A 24,800-nucleotide genomic window follows, 5' to 3' on the forward strand; every position below is an offset into this window, starting at 1 on the left:
GCTAGCACTGACACCAAATCATTGGTTATTTCAAGAGGACTTATTTCAAGTATGCCTTGTTGCAGCCTTTGTAAAGTAGAGCTGAATTTGGGGCATGGCCAGATGTTTGTGATGTGGTATCATAGCCTCAGTCATTCTCACAGTTGATATGTTCATTCAGCATGTGTGTTTTCTCACATTATCTTCACGATGTCAAAAAAGATTGAGGAAGCCCAACAAAGATTAAAATATCATGTTAGTGTTAGAAAGTATAGGTAAATAGACTTATTAAACAGTATTTAATAAAGGGAAAATGCCTTATTAGGTTTGGATGAGTAATTTATTTTTAAACTAATTGTATCAATTTATATGTATTTTGATGCAATTGTTTGGAAAAATGAGGGTCATTTTTTGGGGCCAGGAAATAATTATAAGTTAACATGATTATTTGTTCATGATAAGAAAATTCACCTTATGAAGGGTACTTCAGGAATAGATTGGGATCAAAATGCCATTGGGGATCTTTTATATATTATTGTATTTTATATATAAAAATTTTACTCCCTTTAGCTGGAAAGCTAAAATTTGGAAAGACTGTACATCTAGGGCAGTAGGTATCCACTGTGAAAGGGCATTTTGATATATCAATGTATAGGGTGTAAAATAAGCACAGAAACAAATAAAGGGTTTGGGTACTAAGGGTAACCCTGTTTAATGTCTAGAGTTGGAAAAAAAAGAAAATTATAGGTGATGCCATAACTAGGGACACTGTTGGTTCTCTTTTATATTTCCTTATCAGAAAGCTTTGCTTTAGTTGGAGGAATGGTCACAAAACACAAAGATCTTCCAGTGGCACTGGTATTTGAAGTAGAGGAAGGTGAAAGAGGAGGAGTTGGAGTCGAGAGACAGGAAGTGACGTCACTTGTCATCAGTGAGACCCGCACCACTCTAGAAAAATGGAAATTGCGTTACCTGATGTGTCACATCAAAAGCCTTCCCTGTGAGCTTTTAAGATGGACTCAGAACTGTGTAACATGCTCCAAGCCCATGTGTCTGACAAGGGGTAAATCTCCCCCCACAACAGATTAACTAACTACCCCAGAATCTCAAAAATGTTTTGTCTGATTTGATTGAAATTTGGTGAGTTACAGAAAAAACAAAATTATCTGACCAGTGTATTTTACTTATTTGTCAATATTTCTTGATAATAATATTATAGAGAATGGCCTATTCTGTTGTACCATGTCATTTTTTTATGCTTAGCACTGAGAAGTAATTGTGCAGAGATATGGGCCTTGTCACTTTATGCAAATGAATGCTGCCAGCAAAAAAAACAGAGGTTAGGACCATCCATTGATACAATGCATTGCTGCACCCACCACACGGCAAACCAACTCAGGATCCAGATTAGGACCCGAGTGCAGCCATGCTATGGGTGATACCTCAGCACCACACTAGTTCAGATGGAGTGGAGCAGTGTGAGTTTTTTATGGTGGCTGCAGTGCCAATTCTGCCACCAACCCCCAAGTTTTTCCCTGCAGGTTGGAGGGCCTACATGCAGGGCTGGATGCATGATTAACATCATATCAGGGACGGAGCAATTGGAGGTTAAGGGCCTTGCTCAAGGGCCCAACAGAGCAGAGACCCTTTTGGCATTTTACGGGATTTGAACCGCCAATCTTACGATTGCCAGTGCAGATCCCTAGCCTCAGAGCCACCACTCCGTGTTATGAGATGTGAAGTGAAAGGAGGAAGATTCAGTGAGGCACCGGCACCACTTCCACCCATGATTATTTAAGAAGCCTTCGAAGTACCAAGAGTAATTTTGTTCCACTTCAACCATTAAAGAAAACAGCCCCAAAGTTAAAATGTTCAATTCATTGCTTGGGCCACTTAAATGTGATTCCAGTAAACGTCATTGCCGTTTAGATAGATAGATAGATAGATAGATAGATAGATAGATAGATAGATAGATAGATACAGTAGATACTTTATTAATCCCAAGGGGAAATTCAAATAATCCAGCAGTTTACTGATACAAAGAAACAATATTAAATTAAATAGTAATAAAACTGAAAAAATGAAAAAAATGAAAAAAATAAAAATAAAATTAATGTTAGCATTTACTTCCCCGGGTGGAATTGAAGAGTCGCATAGTGTGGGGGAGGAACGATCTCCTCAGTCTGTCAGTGGAGCAAGACAGTGACAAAAGTCTGTCACTGAAGCTACTCCTTTGTCTGGTGATGACACTGTTCAGTGGATGCAGTGGATTCTTCATGATTGACAGGAGTTTGCTTAATGCCCGTCACTCTGCCACAGATGTTAAACTGTCCAACTTTACTCCTACAATAGAGCCTGCCTTCTTAACAAGTTTGTCCAGACGTGAGGCGTCTTTCATCTTTATGCTGCCACCCCAGCACACCACCGCGTAGAAGAGGGCACTCGCCACAACCGTCTGGTAGAACATCTGCAGCATCTTACTGCAGATGTTGAAGGATGCCAACCTTCTCAGAAAGTATAGTCTGCTCTGACCTTTCTTACATAGAGCATCAGTATTGGCAGTCCAGTCCAATTTGTCATCCAGCTGCACTCCCAGATATTTATAGGTCTGCACCCTCTGTAATATGTAAAACATGGTTCACATTTTATTGTCTGGCTATGGCAGAAATAAATAACTAAGCGTGAATATACAGCTGATGAAAACACAAAAAGTAATGCTTGAGACAACAATGTATACAAAAAATTGTAAATATCTAATAATAATAATAATAATAAATACTAAAAATTCTTATTTTTCTTACTGATTACTTGTTTCAATTCAAAATAAAAGTTTCCTGCAAGAATTGTTCTGTGACAGGAATGTTTTCCTCTTGGGCAATTGTATATAGCCTGTTCAAGAGTCAGCAGCTCGAGTGAACTTATAATATTAGCCCCTTAGTATAATATACAAATAGTAATTATTTACACAAAGGAGCTGCAACTGATGCACAATGTCTTAACACAGGCCCATTTGGTAACATAGCTAACAGTATATACAGTATAGAAAGATATTAATAGATAGATATTAATTTGTCTGGTGTATGGGTAAAAAAAAGTGAAACATTTCATATAATTTAAAGGATTTAAAAACATTTTTTCAACAATGTGAATCTTTGTTGTTTAAGTTTAAAGCTCTTTCTTCAAATAAATCTGGAGGCATCATCTTAAAGGGAATCACAAGTACAAGTTTAATTTCATAGAAACACACTTGACAACAGGTATGCTAGGTGCTAAAATCTGAAACATGTTTTGTTCATTTTAGGTGTTTAAACGTCAAAAGTGTTACCATGTGAGGAAGGAAAGTTGTAATGTAAGAACAGAGTAAAAATGGCATACCAATTGAATAGCTAACACTTCAGAACTTAAGACTTCAGCATATCCAATATCACAACATTTTCGTTTAGTGTTAAAGTTTTATGTATAAGATGTTTTGATTTTTGAGGTGAACTTCAGCTGAATGTATTAGCACTTGTGGCATAGGGATGGATTTTTGCTGTATACCTGTAATAGGAACTTGTCTTGTGCTGCTGATGGATGTGTTTGTCAAATGAGTTAACCAAATGTGGTTGCTTGGATTTATTTGTAACACATAATGATACGTTTTCTTACTAGCTTAAACATTCAAGTATACTTAGTGACATTTTGTACTTTATGACATTTCCTTTATATTTAGAAGTCTCAAGGCTGAAGAACTGAACTTTATGTGAAAATAAATTAAAAACTTTCTCTTGCAACAGATTTGAATGTTATTGTTTAAGAAGATTCAGTTTCAGACTATACCATTCTTGACTACAATTTTTTTGCTTTGCCCCTTTCATTAGTGTATCAAATCAACTGGCCTCCACTTTATCTAGATTTAAATTTTCTGGTTTTATAAACAGTAGCTCTGCCACCTGGATTTTTTTATGTATGTATTTTTTTAATCAAAAGATATTGTCATTGTATATATTTTTCATATCATAAGTAAATGGTACCCATTTTTTCATATATTGAATGCTTTCCGATAATAATTTGGCCAGACAATATGTTAGGTCACTATATATTTTTTTAATCATCTTTATTTTTTTTTAATTTATCCTATGAATAATTTTATTTAATTTTACACAGTCAGGCATGTATTAATAACTTACATTGAATTGACACATTAAACAAGTGAAGACAAGCTGAAAGTAATTACCATAAAAATAACACAAAAACAGATCTCTGATGATGCCAGGGTAATTGCTGTTGCAAAGCAATGATAAATGATAGGTGTGGACAAAAGCATGGTTGAATGTGAAGTGAATTTACAGTTAAGACTGTGATGTTCATTAGGTGATTGAAGGAAATGTTTCAGGAAAAGAGCTGCATTTGTTCAGCTATGAATCAATAACACAAATAGACATTGGCAAAGTGTGCACTAGTAATGGACATTTAATGCTTATGGACCAAAATAGCTCTTGATACCGAAAGAAAATATTCATTTTTTCATTTTTGTTGCTGTACATGAAATGAAAATATTGAGTAAAGAGAACAAATGTATTGATTTGGCAATTCTATGTGGTTCAGAATTATAAGTTACTTAACTCTGAAAAAAAAAATCTTTAAAGGAATACTGTACGGTGTGAAAACCATCCATGTAAAAAACAAATCTCATATTCATGTTGCATAATATGCACGTCAGTTATCCAGTTGTATGGTCAAAATGCACAAAGCACTTTCAGTTTTTGCTAAAACATTGTTAAATAGATATTTCTGGAGAAATCAGTGCACATCAAAAACCAGAAACTAAAGTTACAAGACTGGCTTTTTGAATTCAAGATTTGTCTTGTCCTTTCATTCATTGGTCAAGAATCTCTTCCTTTGTATTGCCTAATTTTATTTTTACTTATATAATTTGTCTTTTATCTCTTTTTTCATCCTGTAAAACACTTTGAGATACATCGTTTGTATGAAAATGTGCTATAAAAATAAATGTTGTTGTTTCATTCATTGGTCAAGAGTTCTCTCTTCCATTCAAAAAGTCAATCCTATGTCACATTCCTTTCCTGTTTTCGAAGTGCACTGATATTTCTTGAAGTATCTATATTTTTATATATTTTAAACCCTTATAAACTCTCCCACACTCTCATAAACATTTCCCGCAAAATTATACAGTATAAACCTTTTGTATTCTCTTAGATATTAGGTAAGATTACCTGAAATTATGTATGTAAACACACTGTTTATATACAGTAAAACCTAAATATTATTTTAAAGATATTGAGCATCTCCAATATCACATATGTTACAGACATTATGATAGACAGGCCACCAGCAATAAATAAGTACAATGCAAGAAAATTTGTATACAGTGATCCCTCGCTATATCGCACTTCCACTTTCGCGGCTTCACTCTATCGCGGATTTTAAATGTAAGCATATCTAAATATATATCACGGATTTTTCGCTGGTTTGTGGATTTCTATGGACAATGGGTCTTTTAATTTATGCTACATGCTTCCTCAGTTGGTTTGCCCAGTTGATTTCATACAAGGGTCGCTATTGGCAGATGGCTGAGAAGCTACCCAATCAGAGCACGTATTACATACTAAATAAAACTCCTCAATGATATACGATTTGCTTCCCACGTGGTGCTTGATTGTTTGCTTTTCTCTGTCTCTCTCACTCTCTCTGCACCTGACGGAGGGGGTGTCACGGATTTTTCGCTGGTTCCCCGCTTTCTGCAGACAATGGGTCTTTTAATTTATGGTACATGCTTCCTCAGTTTGTTTGCCCAGTTGATTTCATACAAGGGAAGCTATTGGCGGATGGCTTAGAAGCTACCCAATCAGAGCATGTATTTCATATTAACTAAAACTCTTCAATGATATAAGATATGCTTCCCGCGCAGTGCTTGAGATTGTTTGCTTCTCTCTATCTTTCTCACTCTCTCTGCCTGATGGAGGGGGTGTGAGCAAAGGGGCTGTTTGCACAGAGGACACGGACGCTCCTCTACAAAATGACGCTTTATTTCGGTGCTTCTGTATACTTAAAAGCACGTATTGATTTTTTGATTGTTTGCTTTTCTTAGCGAGCGCTCTCTCTGACATTCTCTGCTCCTGATGGCGTTCCTTTGAAGATAAGATATGTTTGCATTCTTTTAATTGTGAGAAACAACTGTCATCTCTGTCTTGTAATGGAGCACAGTTTAAACGTTTGACTAAAGGGTGTTATTTCATGTCTAGAGGGCTCTAATAATGTTAACAGGGTGGGAGAGTTTATAAGGTCTTAAAATATATAAAAATAACCATACAAACATATTGTTCTACTTCACGGATTTTCACCTATCGCGGGGGGGTCTGGAACGCAACCCCCACGATCGAGGAGGGATTACTGTATGCACATTTCAGCTTTTGTCCATACGCCATGTTTTAGTGTGAACACGGCGTTATACATAATGCCCCAGGTCTGGATTAAGAATTTTGGACTATTTTGAGGACGGGAACCTGAACCATAAGACCAAGTAAGACAGAAATGGGTTATTTTATGTTTTGCTTAAAATTATTCATGAGCTACAAATTAAGCACCATAAATATATGGACCATAATTCTTAAACAGTGTCATGTCTAGTGCCCTTGTATCTACACAAATGATAAATGTATAAAAATGTTTTTAGGCAGCTAATTAAGCAAACTAATATTAATGAAGCTGAAACATTTATATATATATAAAATCTTTATGACATGAAATTACGTATGACCACTTGAAATGGAAATTACATATTACCACAGAACATATTATAATACAAGAACTAATCACTTCGTTTGTGGACACCATTTTTATATTGCCTTTACGAATTGTTATTATTTGTATGAGTTAATATTACTGATATTGAAAAGAAGTAAAAACAAACACACCGATCTATCCCATAGAAGTGCGCCCCACGTTGCCCTTTCCCAGCCCTGAGCCGTCCGCCGCTAGGCGCGTTCTGACAGAGAAGTTTTATTTATTCATCCACGTGACTGTCACGGAAACTGCCACATTATAACTTTTTTTTAATTGGTAGTACTTGATAGTAGTTATCTGCGCTGAGCTGTAAACAATGTGAAGACGCCGGGTCATGAGAACAAAGTGGACGCTTGGAGGTGGGGAATGTCGGGCTGCTCCGCTGGGTCAAGAGCTTTGTAGTTTCGGGTGGCGTCCTCTATTCTCGCACTGTTTGTGACATTTCGAGTGCCTGTCGGTTCCTGGGGGAGTGGAAATCCTTGGGAATGAGTGTGATCAGCACCATCGAAGCAAAACTCTTTTTGTAAATTGCACTGCACGACTACTTACAGTCCCTTAATGTAAGTCCATGTCACTAAAACCCAGCAACATTCAAGGTTCTTTTTGTGATGAATTCTTTTAAGAAGATGGACGGTTTATTTGGAATTGTTTGGACCTTCTAGCTGTTAAGCACAGAAGGGCACCGTCCACATTTCTCAGAATAATTTTTCTCTTAAATCACAGGGACGTAGTGCAAGGTAGTCAGGCAGAAATTTGCAGGATCTCATAGAAAATGTAATTTCTATACCACAGCGGTCATGTAGCGCCTTTCACAAGGGATCTGCTACTGAGAGATGATCCAAATACATTTAAGCTGCTGTTAGTGCTACTTACCTGTTGTGTTATAGCGCCTTTAAAATGTACTTTACCTGAAAGCACTCCATGCTCAATGTATCTTTACTTCTTACATGTTAATATTTTACTGTTTAATAATTTATATACATTTTATTTATTTCCATTGCACTCAGTGAACGAAGCCACTGAGTAATCAGCTAGTTATACTGTATATTAAAATTACATTAGATCTAACAATGAACACAAATACCTATCCACACAAGAGAATTAATGCAGAGAGGGGATGCCCCAAAGCTTGGTAGTCATCCATTAACAGGTTTGGAGTCTGGGCAGCAGAAAAAAAATGGAGCAAGTAAAAAAAAATTAAAAACAAATAATTTACCAATTACCATTCCTAATTTCTTGTTTGTAATTCACAATTTGCTACAGGGATTAGAATACTTGGGGTGACGTTCTTTTGATTCTTTCTGATATTCTCCCCCAGTATGGTCAGTAGCAGGAGCCATGTTCTGCAAATGAAGGAAATGGTCTTTTACAGGCAAAACACACTAGGCGTGTCCTCTTTATTGATTGGCTAGTCTAATGCCACTCAGAGTCTCTCCAGCCTCAAGACAAAGAAGCAGCCATCAATTAAACCCCCCCCCCAAACATATCAATGCTCCTTAGCGCCTTAGCCCAGCTCTTTAATGACATTTTTCAAGAGTTTAAAGTACTTGGAAATCCTGTACTAACAAATGCACATTTATTCATGAATTTCTTCATTATTAAATATGTCTATTGAGAAGGCAGGTATTCCAGAAGGCATATGCTCAATTTTAACCTCATTAAGTGCAATTTAATATAAAGACACTTATAGATCTTAGGGCCTGAAGCTTTAATCAATTTCAGAACAGAAAAGGTTGCATTCATTAGCCGCCTTTCCTTGCTCTAACCATGGGTGATGTTAAGATAATTTACTTAAACCTACCTTTCAACAGCCTTTTACTTTTTCCTCAACAATACTCATAATGAAAGTCATAAACTATTCTCACTTTCACATATAATGTGCACTTTGTTTTTTATCATTAATAATACGGGGAAAAAGGTCTAATTTAAAACTTGGAACAAAATATATTCAATTCACCATTTTAACTTTAATATATTCAAGCAACATTAGCAATGAAACTTTTTGTTCTCAGAAAAATAATGATCATATTTTACAAAATTCACAAAAAAAGCCACAGATTACAATCTATCAAAGTTGTATTCTACTAATTATAACTGTTCAGTGCAGGTGAAATAGCATAATGGTTTTTTAAAGTAAAAGTAAAGTAAATATTAACTAGTAAAGAGGGTTACACAATAAAGACACGTTATATACAGGATGACTTAAGCCAGTATAGAGAAGGTCCAGGGCCACGTCTTGTGCTCATGTCTTAAGTACCAACGTCAGCTGTAGTGAGTCTGAAAATGAGGACACCCCAAGTCTCCTGGAACTCATCGTCTCCTCTTTGACTCCCGCCAAGTGGTCCATAAGCTTTCAGAAAGAGCTCCATGCTCCTAAACGTTCCTGTTGCTAACACCCCTGGGCTGAAAAGTCCTCAGTGAGTACTTTCATTATTCAGCTGAGATTTATTTCAAGAGCTCCTCTGTTCTACAGGTTTTCACCTCACCGTGAAATCAATGCAGTGAGGTATTTAACTACTGTACTGTATATTGCTGGAAGTTTTTTTTTCATGGGAACCCTCCCAGAATCATTATTTAATGTTAGAATGTCTGAAAATCTTTCAAAGCTCATACAACTTGTATATATTTATTATAAATACGCTCAGATTATGTATGGAGATGCACATAAATATAAAAAAAATGTAAAAAGTAAAATCACAAATTGAAGCTGTTCTTGCCATATGATATAATTTACATGTATTCACATTAGCAGGCACTTTTATCCAAGTAAAAAAATATCAGCATATTCAAGTAAACATCAGTCTTGGGGACTATTTAGGAACAAGACTTAGAGGACAAGGTTACAAAATTGATCATCAAAAGTGAAGCACTTTGAAAACAGACAGAACACAAGATTAGTTCATCTTTGCCAAGTTATAAGAACCTGTCAAAAGCATTACCAATTAAATGGAAACTCAAAGAACAAGCGAGTCTTCAATTGCTTCTGAAAGGAGTCAGCAGTTTACATAAAATTAGGGAGCTTGTTTCACCAGCACGGAGCTACACATGGAAAGAGTTTGCAATGACATTTGATGCCTCCAGACACAGTTCACTAGCAGACCTGAGTGGGTGAGAAGGAGCATAAGACCTTGCGAGTGTCTTCATGTACATTGGCGTTGAACCACTGACTACACTGCAGCCAAACTTCAAGGACTTGAACTTAATACATGCTATTATTGGGAGCCAGAATAGTAATCTGAAAAGAGTAGTGACATGTGCCGGTCTCGACTGTTAGAACACAAGATATTTTGAATCATCTGCAAGGATTGGTAGGACATGCAAGTATTCCTGCCAGAAGAGAGTTGCAGAAATCCAGACGTGACAATGCTAAAACTTGAACCAGGAGCTATGCGGTATCCTCTATCAGATACAGTCTGATTTTGAAGAAGTTATACGGAATGAATCAGAAAGAACCAGAGACAGTTGAAAACGTAGTTGGTAAAGAATAGCTGGTTATTGATCACCACCTTAAGGTTGCATAGTGCGGATTTTATAAAATACTAGCAAAATACCCGCGCTTCGCAGTGGCGAAGTACTGCATTAAAATTTTTATTAAGAAGAAAATTAAACCTTTTTAAACTGAGGGAAAATATGCCAATAATTATTTGTTAAGGATCTCTTTGTATACCATGTTGTCAGTTCGGCCCTCCGGTTGTAACATGACCAAGCTGTGCGCTGAGCTTACTCTTTAATCGGTTTCAGTTTCATGGTTTGTTGCAATTACGACAGTATTTGCAGGATTTGTTGTGTTGAAGTGACATTTGGCATCTGTCAAGCGTTGTAAGCACACAACCGGTTTCATCGATAAAATCACATCCAGCTTTTGAGAATTTAAACATTCATAAACATCAAAGTGTCCACTACTGAAATCGTCACCTATGAATCTAAGATGTTTAAGAGGCATTGGCGGTTGTCGAAAGGTGTAAAATATTTGGCCATTTCGGTACACTTGAAAGCGACAACCGAACAATTCAGCGACAGCCATCAACTCATATGCAGAACCATAGGTGAAGGGCTTAAGCATTTCACTCTTATAGTGCTCCTGTGTAGTATAATTATCTCCTGTACCGTCATCAGTCCACACCTTGAACCTGTCCCAGTCATTCAATACATAAGACACAATGTTCCTCCGGATATCAAGAGTGAGCCTGATATGGCCGTGCAATATGTAACAAAGAGAATGGAAAAGGTAGGTGCCATCTCTGGGCATGGAAACCACTCCGTAAGTGACAGTTCTTTGATCGATAGTGATCACCTCGATAGACATGATAATGGGGATTGGAATGATAAAAGAAATGGGTACCTGAGAAATGTAAAGTAAGTCTAAAATACCTACACAATAACTATAATTGTAATAAACAAACAATAAAACAGCGGAGAAGCCGTGGATTAAACAAAACGGCTGTAGTTATCAGTAGGGAGACGTGAATCCGTGTTAGAAGCAAGGAAGGGAATGTAGAGACCGGAGCGACGGACGGTCTTATATAGGCAGGCAGCCAACAACGTGGGAGGCGTTGGGATGGGGGACCCAACGCCACCTCACAAGGCGGCCGAGCTGCAGGCTATGGACGTATATACTGTATGTACGTAAGTAGGATTCAGTTAGCGTTGGGAACCCGTGTACCAAAGTAACAAAGACTGTTGAAAAGTTCAATATGGCGGCCAACAGTGGCATCATACCATCGAAATAAGTACGTACATTGGTTTCGGTTAGTTCAGGGAAGCCTCCTACCAAATTTCGTGAAGATGGGGCCATGAATAAGAAAGTTCAATATGGCGGACGTTGTTGACCGTTATGACCATTAAGCGTAGAATTTCGAAATAAAACCTGCTTAACTTTTGTAAGTAAGCTGTAAGGAATGGGCCTGCCAAATTTTAGCCTTTTACCTACACGGGAAGTTGGAGAATTAGTGACGTTTGTAAAATTCAATATGGCGGCCGACAGTGGCGTCATACCACCGAAATAAGTATGTACATCGGTTTTGGTTAGTGCAGGGAAACCGCCTACCAAATTTCGTGAAGATGGGGTCAGCCTTCTACCTACACGGGAAGTTGGAAAATTGGTGACGTTGGAAAGTTCAATATGGCGGCCGACAGTGGTGTCATACCATCGAAATAAGTAAGTACATCGGTTTCGGTTAGTGCAGGGAAGCCGCCTACCAAATTTCGTGAAGATGGGGCCATAAATAAGAAAGTTCAACATGGCGGACGTTGTCGACCGTTATGACCGTTACGTGTAGAATTTCGAAATTAAACCTGCTTAAATTTTGTAAGTAAGCTGTAAGGAATAAGCCTGCCAAATGTCAGCGTTCTACCTATACGGGAAGTTGGAGAATTAGTGATGAGTCAGTGAGTGAGTGAGTGAGTCAGTCAGTGAGTCAGTCAGTGAGGGCTTTGCCTTTTATTAGTATAGATTCTCAATTTAGTTAGCTCCCCTTTTATTAGCAACATTTACAGAAACTGCAGACAATAAAATTCTACCTCAAAGTTTTTGCCAAACATTAATTACCATCTTTCCTAAGCAAAATAAGGACATATTACAATGTGCATCATATAGACCTATCTCACTTCTGAATAATGATGTTAAGATACTCTCCAAGGTCATAGCTTGAAGGATTGAGAAAGTGCTTCCTTCGGTAATATCACTAGACCAAACTAGATTTATTAAAGGCAGACACGTAGCTTCCAATCTTCAAAGAATGTTCAATGTAATATATTCACCCACAAAGTCTAAAACCCCGGAGATATTATTATTGTTGAATGCAGAAACAGCATTTGATATATTGAATGGCCCAAACATTTGTGCATGGACCAAACTGCTGTATACCATTCCAGAAGCATCATTTTGTATTAACAACATTATTTCAGACTACTTCAAACTAGAATGTGGTACTAGACAATGATGCTCCTTGTCACCACTGCTTTTTGCAGTCTCCATTGAGTCACTGGCAGTTTAGTGTCAAAACGTTTATGAGATAAAGGGGATTATCAGAGAAGGACTTGAACAGAAAATTTCACTATATGCAGATAATATGGTAAAATATATCGCAGATCTACAAAATACTGTGCCTGCAGTCCTAACAGCATTAACAGAATTTCAAAAGATTTCTTGTTTCAGAATTGATTTGAAAAAAAGTGTGCTCTTTTCAGTGAACTCTTGAGAATGCAATATTAGATTGGACACCTTCCCTTTTATCAGATCAGTTTAAATACCTAGGGGTAAAGATCACAAGTAAACATAAAGCTCTTTATCAACAATTTTTTTCTGTCAGAACAGAAAAAATTAAGCAAGACTTGCATAGATGGTCTACCCTTCATCTCACTTTAAGTGGAAGAATTAACACTGTCAAGATGAATATCCTTCCTAAGCTTCTTTTTCTATTTCAAAACATTTTAATATACATCAAAAAATGATTTTTAAGAAGTTAGATTCAATCATATCCTCATTTATTTGGAATTCAAAACATCCACGTATCTAAAGGGCGACCCTACAAAGACCTAAGGCAGAAGGTGGCATGGCTCTGCCTAACTTTCAATTTTAATACCGGGTGGCAAATATACAAGCTATAAAAACCCGGACATTGACACAAATAGGTCTGCAATAGAAATAGAATTCTGCAGTACTTCATTATATTCCTGATTCGTACCGCAGAAAATACAAGACATTGCTAATTTACTAACAACCCAATTGTGCTTCATTCACTTAGAATATTGAGCCAATGTAGGAAGTACTTCAAGACAGAAAAGCTTTCACTTGTAGCACCTCTGCACCTTTTTTCACCCTGTCAAACGTACACAGTTTTTAAAGTGTGGAAAACATTTGGGATTAAATCACTTAGAGATCTGTACATAGACAATGTCTTTGCATCCTATGAACAATTACACTTCAAATTTAACTTTCTAGCAACGTGTTTCTTTCACTACATCCAAAGTAGAACAATTACAATTCAAATTTAACTTTCCAGCAACGCATTTCTTTCACTACATCCAAAGTAGAAGCTTTACTAAACAAAACCTGCCCAATTTTCCTCCCCTCCCACCTACCTCTATTCCACAAAAAATGTTGATCAACAGCATTTCTTTTTTTTTTTTCCTTTTATTTATCAGTTTTCCATTTAACAGCAACATAAATACACATCTCTTCAAATACATAAAAATGCCAAAGGTATCGATAAACATTTTAGTGTTGACTATCAGATACGAACAATAAACCTACAATGCCTAAACCCCATATCCCACACATAGGCCCACAAAAAAGATAAATAGATAAAATAGATAATGATTAATTAAATAATTAAACAGCAAGAAAGTAATTAAAAAAAAACAAAAAAAAAAAAACGCTAATACACAGGATGTTACAAAAAATAAGTAGATAAATAACTAACAATTAAAAATAAATAAATAAATAAAAATAATAGTAATAAAATAGGAAATAAATAAATAAAGTTCAATCAGGTGCAATTGTTTCCAAGGATCTAAAATAAGAAACAAAAGGTTGCCAGACCTTCAAAAACCCATCAGCCCTCCCTCTCAGACTAAACTTGATTTTTTCAAGTTTTAAAAAGAACATAAGATCCTTCAGCCAGCGGGCCATGGTCGGGGGATGCGGAGCCTTCCAGGACAATAATATTCTACGTCGTGCTAACAGTGAAGTGAAAGCGATTGCATTCAATTGTGTACTATTAAAAGACGTATCATGATCTCCAGGAACCCCAAATATAGCGATCAAAGGACAGGGTTCCAGTCGGATTCCAAAACATGAGAAATAATGTCAAAATAGGAGGTCCAGTATAACTGGATTTTGGGGCAAAGAAAAAACATGTGGCTTAAATTGCAGAGAGAGGAGTTGCATCGGTCACATAGGTCAGGAACATTGGGATAAATTTTAGATAGTTTAGACTTTGACCAATGTAGCCTATGTACTACTTTAAACTGAATAAGAGAAAGCCTTGCACAAGATGAGGAAGTACGAATCCCTTAACTACACTATCCCAGTAGCCTTCTCTGAAGTCCAGACCCAACTCCTCTTCCCAATTTGAAATAGTTTTACTGTCAGAGCAACTGTCCATTGAAAGAACAGTATTATATATTTGCGAGGTAAGAGATTTCTTATGTGAAGAAAGTTCGAATAAGTCTTCCCAAGACTGTTTAGGTGGGCGAATGGGAAACTCAGAAAAAATAGTGGAAGCACAGTGTCTAACCTGAAAATAACGAAATAAATGAAATGAGGGCAAACCATATAGGGACGACATATCCGTAAAGTTAAGAAAGATATTATCCTTATAAAGATCAGAAAAACATGTAATGTCCTTTTTATCCGATAAATTAAACACAGAGTCTAAAAGGGAAGGGGGAAAAAGGTGATTATTACATAGTGGGGCCAAAGCTGAAGCAGAAACAGATTTGAAGTGGTGTCGAAATTGATGCCATATCTTAAGAGAGTTAAGTACAACAGGGTTATCTGTATATTGAGTAAGGGATACAGGGAGGGATGAAAATAATAAAGCGGGAGAGAGGTGAAAAACATGATTGAGCTTCTAGCTGACACCAAAATGCCTGAGGATCTTTTAGCCAATAAATGTATTTTTGGATGTTAGCTGCCCAATAATAAAACATCAAATTGGGTAAAGACAGACCTCCACTGAGTTGGCACTTTTGTAATAATGGCTTGCGAATTTTGGGAGACTTACCTCTCCATATGAATGAGGAGATCATTTGATCAATAGATTTAAAAAAAGATTTGGGTAAGAACAAAGGAATGCACTGGAAAAGGTATAAAAATTTGGGTAAAACATTCATTTTAACTACATTAACCCTGCCCAATAGAGATACCGGCAAATTAGCCTATCTTTGAAAAGCTGACCTTACATGAGACAGTAGAGGAGTAAAATTAGCAGCCCGTAGAGCCTTAGGTGAGCTAGTCACATTCACTCCCAGATACTTGAAACCAGTATAACTCAGGTGGAAAGGAAGGTAAGTCTGTCTGAGCCGCTGCACAGCTTTGTTTATAGGCAAGCATTCACTCTTTTGAATGTTAAGTCTATATCCAGAGAAGAAACCAAAATCTTTTAGTATTTCCATAACATGTGCTAGGGAATTAGTCAGGTTTGTGAGATACAGAAGTAAATCATCTGCATACAAGGCCACCCTGTGTTCTATATTTCCACGAGTCACGCCTTGGAACAAAGAGGAAGTCCTGAGAGCTATCGAAAGTGGCTCTATAGCTAAAGCAAAAGTAAGGGGGAGAGAGGACAGCCTTGACGCGTGCCACGCGATAGAGGAAAAAAGTCAGATTTTATGTTATTGGTACAAACAGAAGCTAGGGGGGAAGTATACAAGAGATGAATCCAAGAAATAAATCTATTGCCAAAGCCAAATTTCTTCAGGACTGCAATGAGGTACTCCCACTCCACTCTATCAAATGCCTTTTCAGCATCCAATGAAATGACCACTTCAGGGAGAATACTATGATGTTTGGAGTGCAATATATTAAAGAATGTGCGGATATTAAAAAAGGAGTGTCTTCCTTTGATAAAACCTGTCTGCTCATCTGAAATAATAGATGGGAGGACTCCTTCTATGCGAGAAGCTAACAGCTTGGCTAGAATTTTCACATCTACGTTAAGAAGGCTTATGGGTCTGTAAGAAGTACAAAAGTCGGATCCTTCCCTTCCTTAAGTAATAGTGAGATAGAGGTCTGTCTCAGCGTCATGGGGAGAGAACCTTGCTCTAATGATTCCTCAAAGACAGACAAGAGTAATGGGGCTAATTTGGGATAAAATTTCTTATAAAAATCTGAAGAGAATCCGTCAGGACCAGGGGATTTACCCGATTGTAAGGATTTAATCGAAAATATGACCTCATCCAAATTAAGGGGGGCATCAATTTCTACTGCTTTAACTGCCTCAACTGTGGGGATAACTAAACTGTCAAGAAACTGCTGCATATTTCCTGAGTTGGGAGGAAACTCTGAGTTGTAAAGACTGGTATAAAATGCCTTAAAGACAGAGTTAATTTCAATTGGGTCAGACGTCAAAGTACCTGATGTATTTTTTATTTGCATAATGTGACGGGCAGCATTATGATGCCTTAGTTGATGAGCTAATAAACGAGAAGCTTTCTCCCCGTATTCATAATAGTTACCACGAGACAGTAATAATAGCTGCTCCACCTCACTTCTTGACATCAAGTCAATCTCAAGTTGCAAGTTAAGACGCTGCTTATATATTTCTGGAGAAGGCTTCAGGGCATACTGGTGATCAAGTTTAAGAATTTCTGTAGATAGGTCTTTTAGTCTGGATTTCTTAGATCTGGACAGATGAGATGCGTATGAGATAATCTGGCCTCTTAGGTAAGCCTTAAGAGTCTCCCATAATAAGGAATTTGAGATGGTATCTGACCTATTCGTAATTAAAAAGTCATCAATGGAAACAGAAATATATTCACAAAAGGCCGGGTCTGAGAAAAGCAAGATATTGAGCCTCCAAGTGGGTCGAGCTGTATGGTAGGTGGACAAAGCGATGTCTATAGCCAAAGGCGCATGATCTGAGATAACAATTGGGAGATACTCAGAATTACGGATTTTTGAAATTAAAGAGTCATTAATAAAAAAATAGTCTATACGAGAATATGTGTGATGAAAATGGGAAAAAAAAGAATATTCTCTGGCTTGTGGATTATGAAATCTCCATGGATCAATGTATCCATTTTCAGTCATAAAGTCTGAAAATGACTTTGACATGGCAGATGGGGCTTTTATGCTGGAGGCAGATCTATCTAGTACCGGATCAATAACACAGTTTAAATCCGCCCCCAAAGATCAGAAGGTGTGTATTCAACTTGGGGATCATCCTCAAAAGGTTATTAGCAAATTGGGCGTTGTCAAAGTTTGGGGCATAAACATTCACCAAGACAATAGGATTGTGCAGGATAGTCCTTACAATAATTAAAAATCTTCCATTTTTGTCTGTTATCGTCTCGGAGAGCGAGAACTGTATTTTATTACTAATTAAGATTGAAACAGCTCTTGCTCGGGAATCAAAGCTGGAATGAAAGACGTGACCTATCCATGGCGTTTTAAGTCTTTAAGATCCTTAATACGCAAATGAGTCTCCTGAAGAAAAATAACATCTGCTTTGAGACGCTTTAAATGAGTGAGAACTCTAGATCTCTTGACTGGACCATTCATGCCCTTCACATTCCAGGACAGAAACCTAATCAGGCTCCTCTCATTTGTATGAAAATGAGCTATATAAATAAATGTTGTTGTTGTTTATTTCATATATGGTTGTCTGTTCAGTCTGGTATAATAATACACACCGAATCGCTTTCCTGCGTGGTGGCCCTTTTCTCTTCAGAAAGAGGTGCTCATTTTCACCCCTTCCTCTGCTTGTTAAAATTACCACTCTTATAGTCAAACTGCTTTGATAGATAGATAAATACTTATTACTTTATTAATCCCAAGGGGAAATTCACATAATCCAGCAGCAGTATACTGATACAAGGCAACAATATTAAATTAAATAGTAATAAAAATGAAAAAAATAAAAAAAGCAGACAATAACTGAGTAATGTTAGCATTTACTCCCCCGGGTGGAATTGAAGAGTCGCATAGTGTGGGGGAGGAACGATCTCCTCAATCTGTCAGTGGAGCAGGACAGTGACAAAAGTCTGTTACTGAAGCTACTTCTCTGCCTGGAGATGACACTGTTCAGTGGATGCAGTGGATTCTTCATGATTGACAGGAGTTTGCTTAATGCCCGTCGCTCTGCCACAGATGTTAAACTGTCCAACTTTACTCCTACAATAGAGCCTGCCTTCTTAACAAGTTTGTTCAGACGTGAGGCATCTTTCATCTTTATGCTGCCACCCCAGCACACCACCGCGTAGAAGAGGGCACTTGCCACAACCGTCTGGTAGAACATCCGCAGCATCTTACTGCAGATGTTGAAGGATGCCAACCTTCTCAGAAAGTATAGTCTGCTCTGACCTTTCTTACATAGAGCATCAGCATTGGCAGTCCAGTCCAATTTGTCATCCAGCTGCACTCCCAGATATTTAAAGGTCTGCACCCTCTTCACACAGTCACCTCTGATGATCACAGGGTCCATGAGGGGCCTGGGCCTCCTAAAATCCACCACCAGCTCCTTGGTTTTGCTGGTGTTAAGATGTAAGTGGTTGGGAAAGTGTGGCAGTGGTCACTACAGCATTGTCCTTTTTAGAGAATCTATTCTAGTCGTGTTGGAGCTTTCGTTTGCTGACGTGTAAGTCAATTTATTGTTATTTTCACTCATCATTTGCACAACATGTGAAGCTATTAGTCATTAGCATTACAGCTATAAACCTTGTTCACTTGACCCAAGCAGGTGCAAGAAAGCCACTACCATGCTGTTGTTGCTGGCCTGTAATGTCGGACCACATAATAGTCGGACCACTATTTTTAGACCCGTATTTTATATTTTTATTATCATTTTTGATTTTGTTGACTCTTTAAAATGTTTTGCCTATTTTTCAAATTTTTCTTGCTAATTCTAGCAAGAACATACTGGATGGACACAGATATATACACACACACAAATGGTCACTTATTATTTTATTAAGGTGGTTTATGGTTAAGCTAATTTCTTTCAATCCAGGAGTTATATGTTCATCATTAACATTTGCAGTGCACCATCTATTGGAATGTATTTTGTAATACATGTAGTTATAAAATGCATTGCATTTTTCATTTCAAAAGATGCCGGATCACAAAATATTAGCAGTGTTTTTACAAATCCTATACCAAACAGCGGACATGGACAGACACACAGATTTGCACACAGACACTGCACTTTTATTAAGGTGGATTCTATATTTAGTAATTAGTGATATCCTACATTTGTATTTTACCTGAGATTTGTTCACAGTGTAGTGAACCTGCACTCAGTGAAAAGCGCTATACAAAAATAAGTTGCATTGCATTTATAATTGCCATGGCAATCCTCTTGCTAACTGGGCATCACTCTGAAGCTAACCACACATTTCTCCATGTTGTGATTTAACTATTGTTGTAATTGAGAAAGAGCACTCAGCTGTACAATCTAAAGTTTGCTTGGACCCCAAAATTAATACTGCTTGTGGGGTACCTTGTTTGTTACATAATCCCTTCTGTACACATCCACATTGACTTCTGAAAAACCTGCTCTGTTTAACTTTCAAAAAATTGGTTTGTGTCCTACTGTAGAGAATTATAAGCTAAGTTTAAAAATATATGGTTCATATTACAGCTACCACCGATACATTCTTAAAGTATTCACCATTACAGCACAAAGAATACAGCATAAGATGTATATAATAGCAGATACTGGGAGTACATCCAGAACCAATTATATAGCATCTTTTAAAGTAAGTACTATCATAATGTACATTACAAGGCCATTAAAATCAAAATGAGAAGAATAAAACAACATACTGAGAATACAGTACATAAAAGTAGTTAGACAGTGGAGTACAGTCACGCATGAGAGCAAATCCGACAAGGCCAAGAGAGACATTAGTGAATCTGCAATTGAAGCATCACAGACAATGGATGTGAATTGTAGGATTTGAATATGTCACAAAAAAGGAGTGTCTTCATCTTGGGTCTCAATTTTAAATCCTCAAGAACAGATGAAGGAAGAGTGTTCCCAAGGGTGAGTGCCACAAAGCTGGATGTGTTCAGGTGTCACAGCTGCACAACTTCACACAGCCTTTTATTAAAAGCGAGAGCTGTAAAGTGGAGTATGTGCAACTGCCACTGTATGGAATCATCACACAACCATTTACTAAAACTGAGAGCTGACTTCATACTGAAACAGTTTGCTCTTACAGCCTTCAAACTAATAGATTTGGCTTAATCTTGACTTGCAGTTGGAAGTGTGCAGCTTTAAGCCACACAATTCAAGTATCGGAAAGGCTGTTAGGATTAGATGAGCCCTACATGTGAAATCCAAACCATGACCATGAGCTTCTCATAAAATGACCTAAGAGGTCATTAAAGTCCTGGATCTTGGTTTTTAATCCAGGACACTCGCAAGCCCAGGCACTCAGACTCCTCGTTCAGTCTCTTGAGAGCCCTGATCAGAGCCTCCATTGACTCAGCGAAGATCACAGCATCATCTGCAAAGTCAAAATAAGTGAATCTTTCTTCACCAACAGATACTTACCAGTCACTGGACCCCACGGCCTTGCCCAACATCCAGTCCATGCAAGCATTGAACAGAGTAGGAGTAAGAACACACCCCTAACGAGCCCCAGAATCAACTGGGAAAAATGCAGAGGTTCTGGATCCACTGCACAGCACTCACAGTACCAGTATACAGGCTGGCCATGATATTCCGCAACCTTGAGGGGATCCCATGACGTTTTAGGATTTCCCACAGGGCAACTCGATCAACTGAATCTAATGCTTTACGAAAATTGACAAAGGCTATAAAGAAACTCTGCTGATATTCGCATTTGCACTCCATGAGAACCCCCAGTGCCAGGATGTGGTCAATGTTAGACCTTTTAGGTGTAAAACCAGACTGCTCCGTTCGCTGGTAAGTGAGCAAGTGATCACGGATCCTATTCAGGATGACCGAAGCAAGGACTTTACCTGGCACCGAGAGCAGTGTCATCTCCCTATATTAAGCAATAGGTAAATATTAACAGAGAATATATTGGATAGACAACTGAAAAGTTTATGATGAATGAGGTACAGGTGATATAATATATATAATTTAAATTGCATATGCTGATAACTGGGGTTTTTGGAGAATACCAAGATATTGTTAAGTATAAAAATGATGTCACACTGCCATACTAAAAATAAGGATAGAGAGGCCTAGCAGATGCCTTTGGGAGACTAATACCTGTATATAGGGATGATACTGGCTTAAAGTTTCTTCCTTCTATTTATCTTCAGTCCTCCGTTTCTCTAAATCTTTTTCCATTCTTATAATTTCCTCTCCACATCCTCTTTTCTGGTGCTACACAATGCAATCTCATCATTAATAAGCTTGCTCTAGGGGGATTGTTCATATATCATATGAGTCAACACAACCATAACCAGATTAAAGAGGTACAACCTTAAAGGTGATCCGTGGTGCAGACCTACTCTAACTGGGATCTTGTCTGATACTGTGACACAAGTTCTTACCTATGCCCTTTCACTTGTACCTATCCTGGACAATCTTCACGTACTTCACCGATAGACTATTTACATCACAGTTTTTATTTTGTCATCTGATTATACAGTATTTTTATATCCAATGTGACATAAATAACAACTGCTTATGTTTTCTCTGTTATTCATTACTACTGAGTGGAAGTCCTTGTGGTTTATAGTTCAAACTTTTAGCCACAGGCCCACACCACATTACAACTACAATAACAGCAAGCTTCACTTCAACTAAGTAGCATCATCCTAAAGTATTTTCAGATGATGTATCCAACAATTGAGACAGACACAGAAGAAGCAACAACTTCTCATAAAGAAAAAAGGTGAATACATGCACCCAGTTGCCAAACCATCATTAGGGACTCGTAAGGTAGGTGCAAAGGTATGTATTGGTTTGCATCTCTCCGTCACATTGTTTGAGTTCCAGGTTTGAGTCTGTACAGAGAATCCGTTTGTATGGAGTTTTTATGTTCAATGGATTTTCTGTCGGTGCTCTGGATTCTGTCAGATTGATTGGTCATGACAAAATACCTTGCTGTCTTTGTGCATACTCTTTTGCTGCTTGCCTTGCTGTTTTGTCAAGGCCTTTGAAATATTATTCAGTATGAAAGTACAGTAAAATGAGGCTGAGGCATATGTTATATATTAACCATGTTAAATTATATACAAAATAACTGATGTTGCCTTTTTTCCAGAATGTAATGACATTACTGAAACTTGTTCTATTCTTTCAGCTTAGAAATGTTTTCGAGGTAATGCTGTTTGTATTCCTAGTTGTGCTGTCATCTATTGACTCTTTAATCTTCCTACATTTCTTCATTAAACAAAATTAGAAGTGTATGGATTACAACAAGTATTTAACATTAAGACAAAAAGACACACAAACATTACAACAATTTTGAAAAGAGGGGGTCATTTTCCATAATATGGCTCCTCAAGCTCTTTTCACATAACTTTTACAAAATATTGTCACTATCTGAATAACTCCTATTATACTACTATATAACTACTAATATATACTGCACTGATTTTTAAAAATTGATTCTATGAATTTGTGAGCTCTGCGCAAAGAAAAACTTTGTGATGTTAATGGGAAATTTTCTCTTAACCAGCCTCAAACTTTCTCCCATGTTTTGTTTGAAAGACTCATTTCAAACTAACACTTGCCACCCACCTCATTCATTCAAACTCTTCAATCATTTCACCTCTTAATATTTATTTACTTCTTCAGTCTTTCCACTAATGCTCATACCCCTCGGGGCTACACTACTTCTAGAAGCTCTTCAGAGAACTTTCTCTAGCAGTTTTAACTCATATGTAATTTGTAGGCCAAAACTGCACACCATATTCTGGATCTTCAAAGTCTTTTCATCATGTTTTCTGTTAATGTTTTTTTCTGAATATATTTTTTGACAGTTTTACAGTTAATATTTTTATTATAATTTTAGTTAAATTTTTTTTTTGGTGGGTAATGCCATTTTCTGGGTTATTTTAGATCCAGTGGCCTTATTATAGATAGCACTACATTCCCTATAAATGGTGTGTCATGAAGTCATCACCCAGAAGATGTCATTGCTCTACACCTGACAGCCAAGATTTTGGATTTTATTTTTTAGCTGAATTTTTTAAAAGCAAGTAACAGTCCATATAAACAAGTCAAATTTAACAAAACTAAATTCAACTTAAACCCCACCCGAGAGAGAGAGGAAGGCCAACAGCCAGAGTAAAACTTTGAGTAGAAAAAGAGGAATGAGAATCCTTTTCCCCACTATAAAAGCTTATTCTAAAATGGTATTGATTAAATCCTGCCAGGTTTTAAAAAAGCCTTTGAACAGATCCACTAAGTGAGAATTACAGTTTGTTTGTCTTTCTCCACTTTAAGCCCATCTGGACATACACCAAACACAGCTGTTAGTGGATTAGGAGTGATTGTGACACCAAAGCTGTCTGAAAGGCATTTAGAGATTTTGGTCCAGAATGTTGTTAATTTGGTGCATGCCCAAAACATGTGGCCCAATGAAGCTGGAGCTCGATTGAAACATTTGCAGGTTGGATCTTGCCCTGGAAACATTTTGGACAAATCTAAATGAGATAGATGTGCTCGATAAAAGATTTTGAGTTGAATAATTGAATGCTTTGCACATATGGAGTTCTAGTGAATGCTGTGCATTTCTGCCTTCCACTCTTTTTCTGAAATGCTGAGTTAGTGATCATGTTCCCCCTGCACTCTGTGATCTTTGAAAGGAAGGAACTTAAAAATGTTTTTATATATTACAGAAATGCTGTCTGAGTCCCCGAGACTGATCAATATTCCTTCTGGAATAGAAATAGGTGGGAGATAAGCAAAACTGGGTAGATTTTATTTAGCAAAGTTTCTAATTTGGAAATAGTGGAGAATTTGTGTTGATGGGAAGCAAAATTTGTAGTATAACTGTTCATAGGATACAACGACATTATCAATGTACAAATCTCTAAGTGATTTAATCCCGTACGTTTTCCAAACATTAAAAACTAAGTAAATTTGAGAAGGTGGAAAAAGGTGGTTATTGTGTAGACAAGCTTCTCTGTCTTGAAGTGCTTCTTAAATTGGATCTATAAAGAAGTACTGCAGGATTTTATTTCTATGACAGACCAAGCCTGTGTATGTTCATCAATTTGTATCAATGTCCAGGTTTTTTTAGCTTGTATATTTGTCACCCAATAATAAAATTGAAAGTTAGGCAGAACCATGCCACCTTCTGCCTTAGGTCTTTGTTGGGTCACCCTTTGGATGCGTGGATGTTTTGAATTCCAAATAAATCTTAACATCATTATTTAG

The sequence above is a fragment of the Polypterus senegalus genome, chromosome 1, assembly GCF_016835505.1.
Source record: "Polypterus senegalus isolate Bchr_013 chromosome 1, ASM1683550v1, whole genome shotgun sequence".
Lineage (NCBI taxonomy): Eukaryota > Metazoa > Chordata > Cladistia > Polypteriformes > Polypteridae > Polypterus > Polypterus senegalus.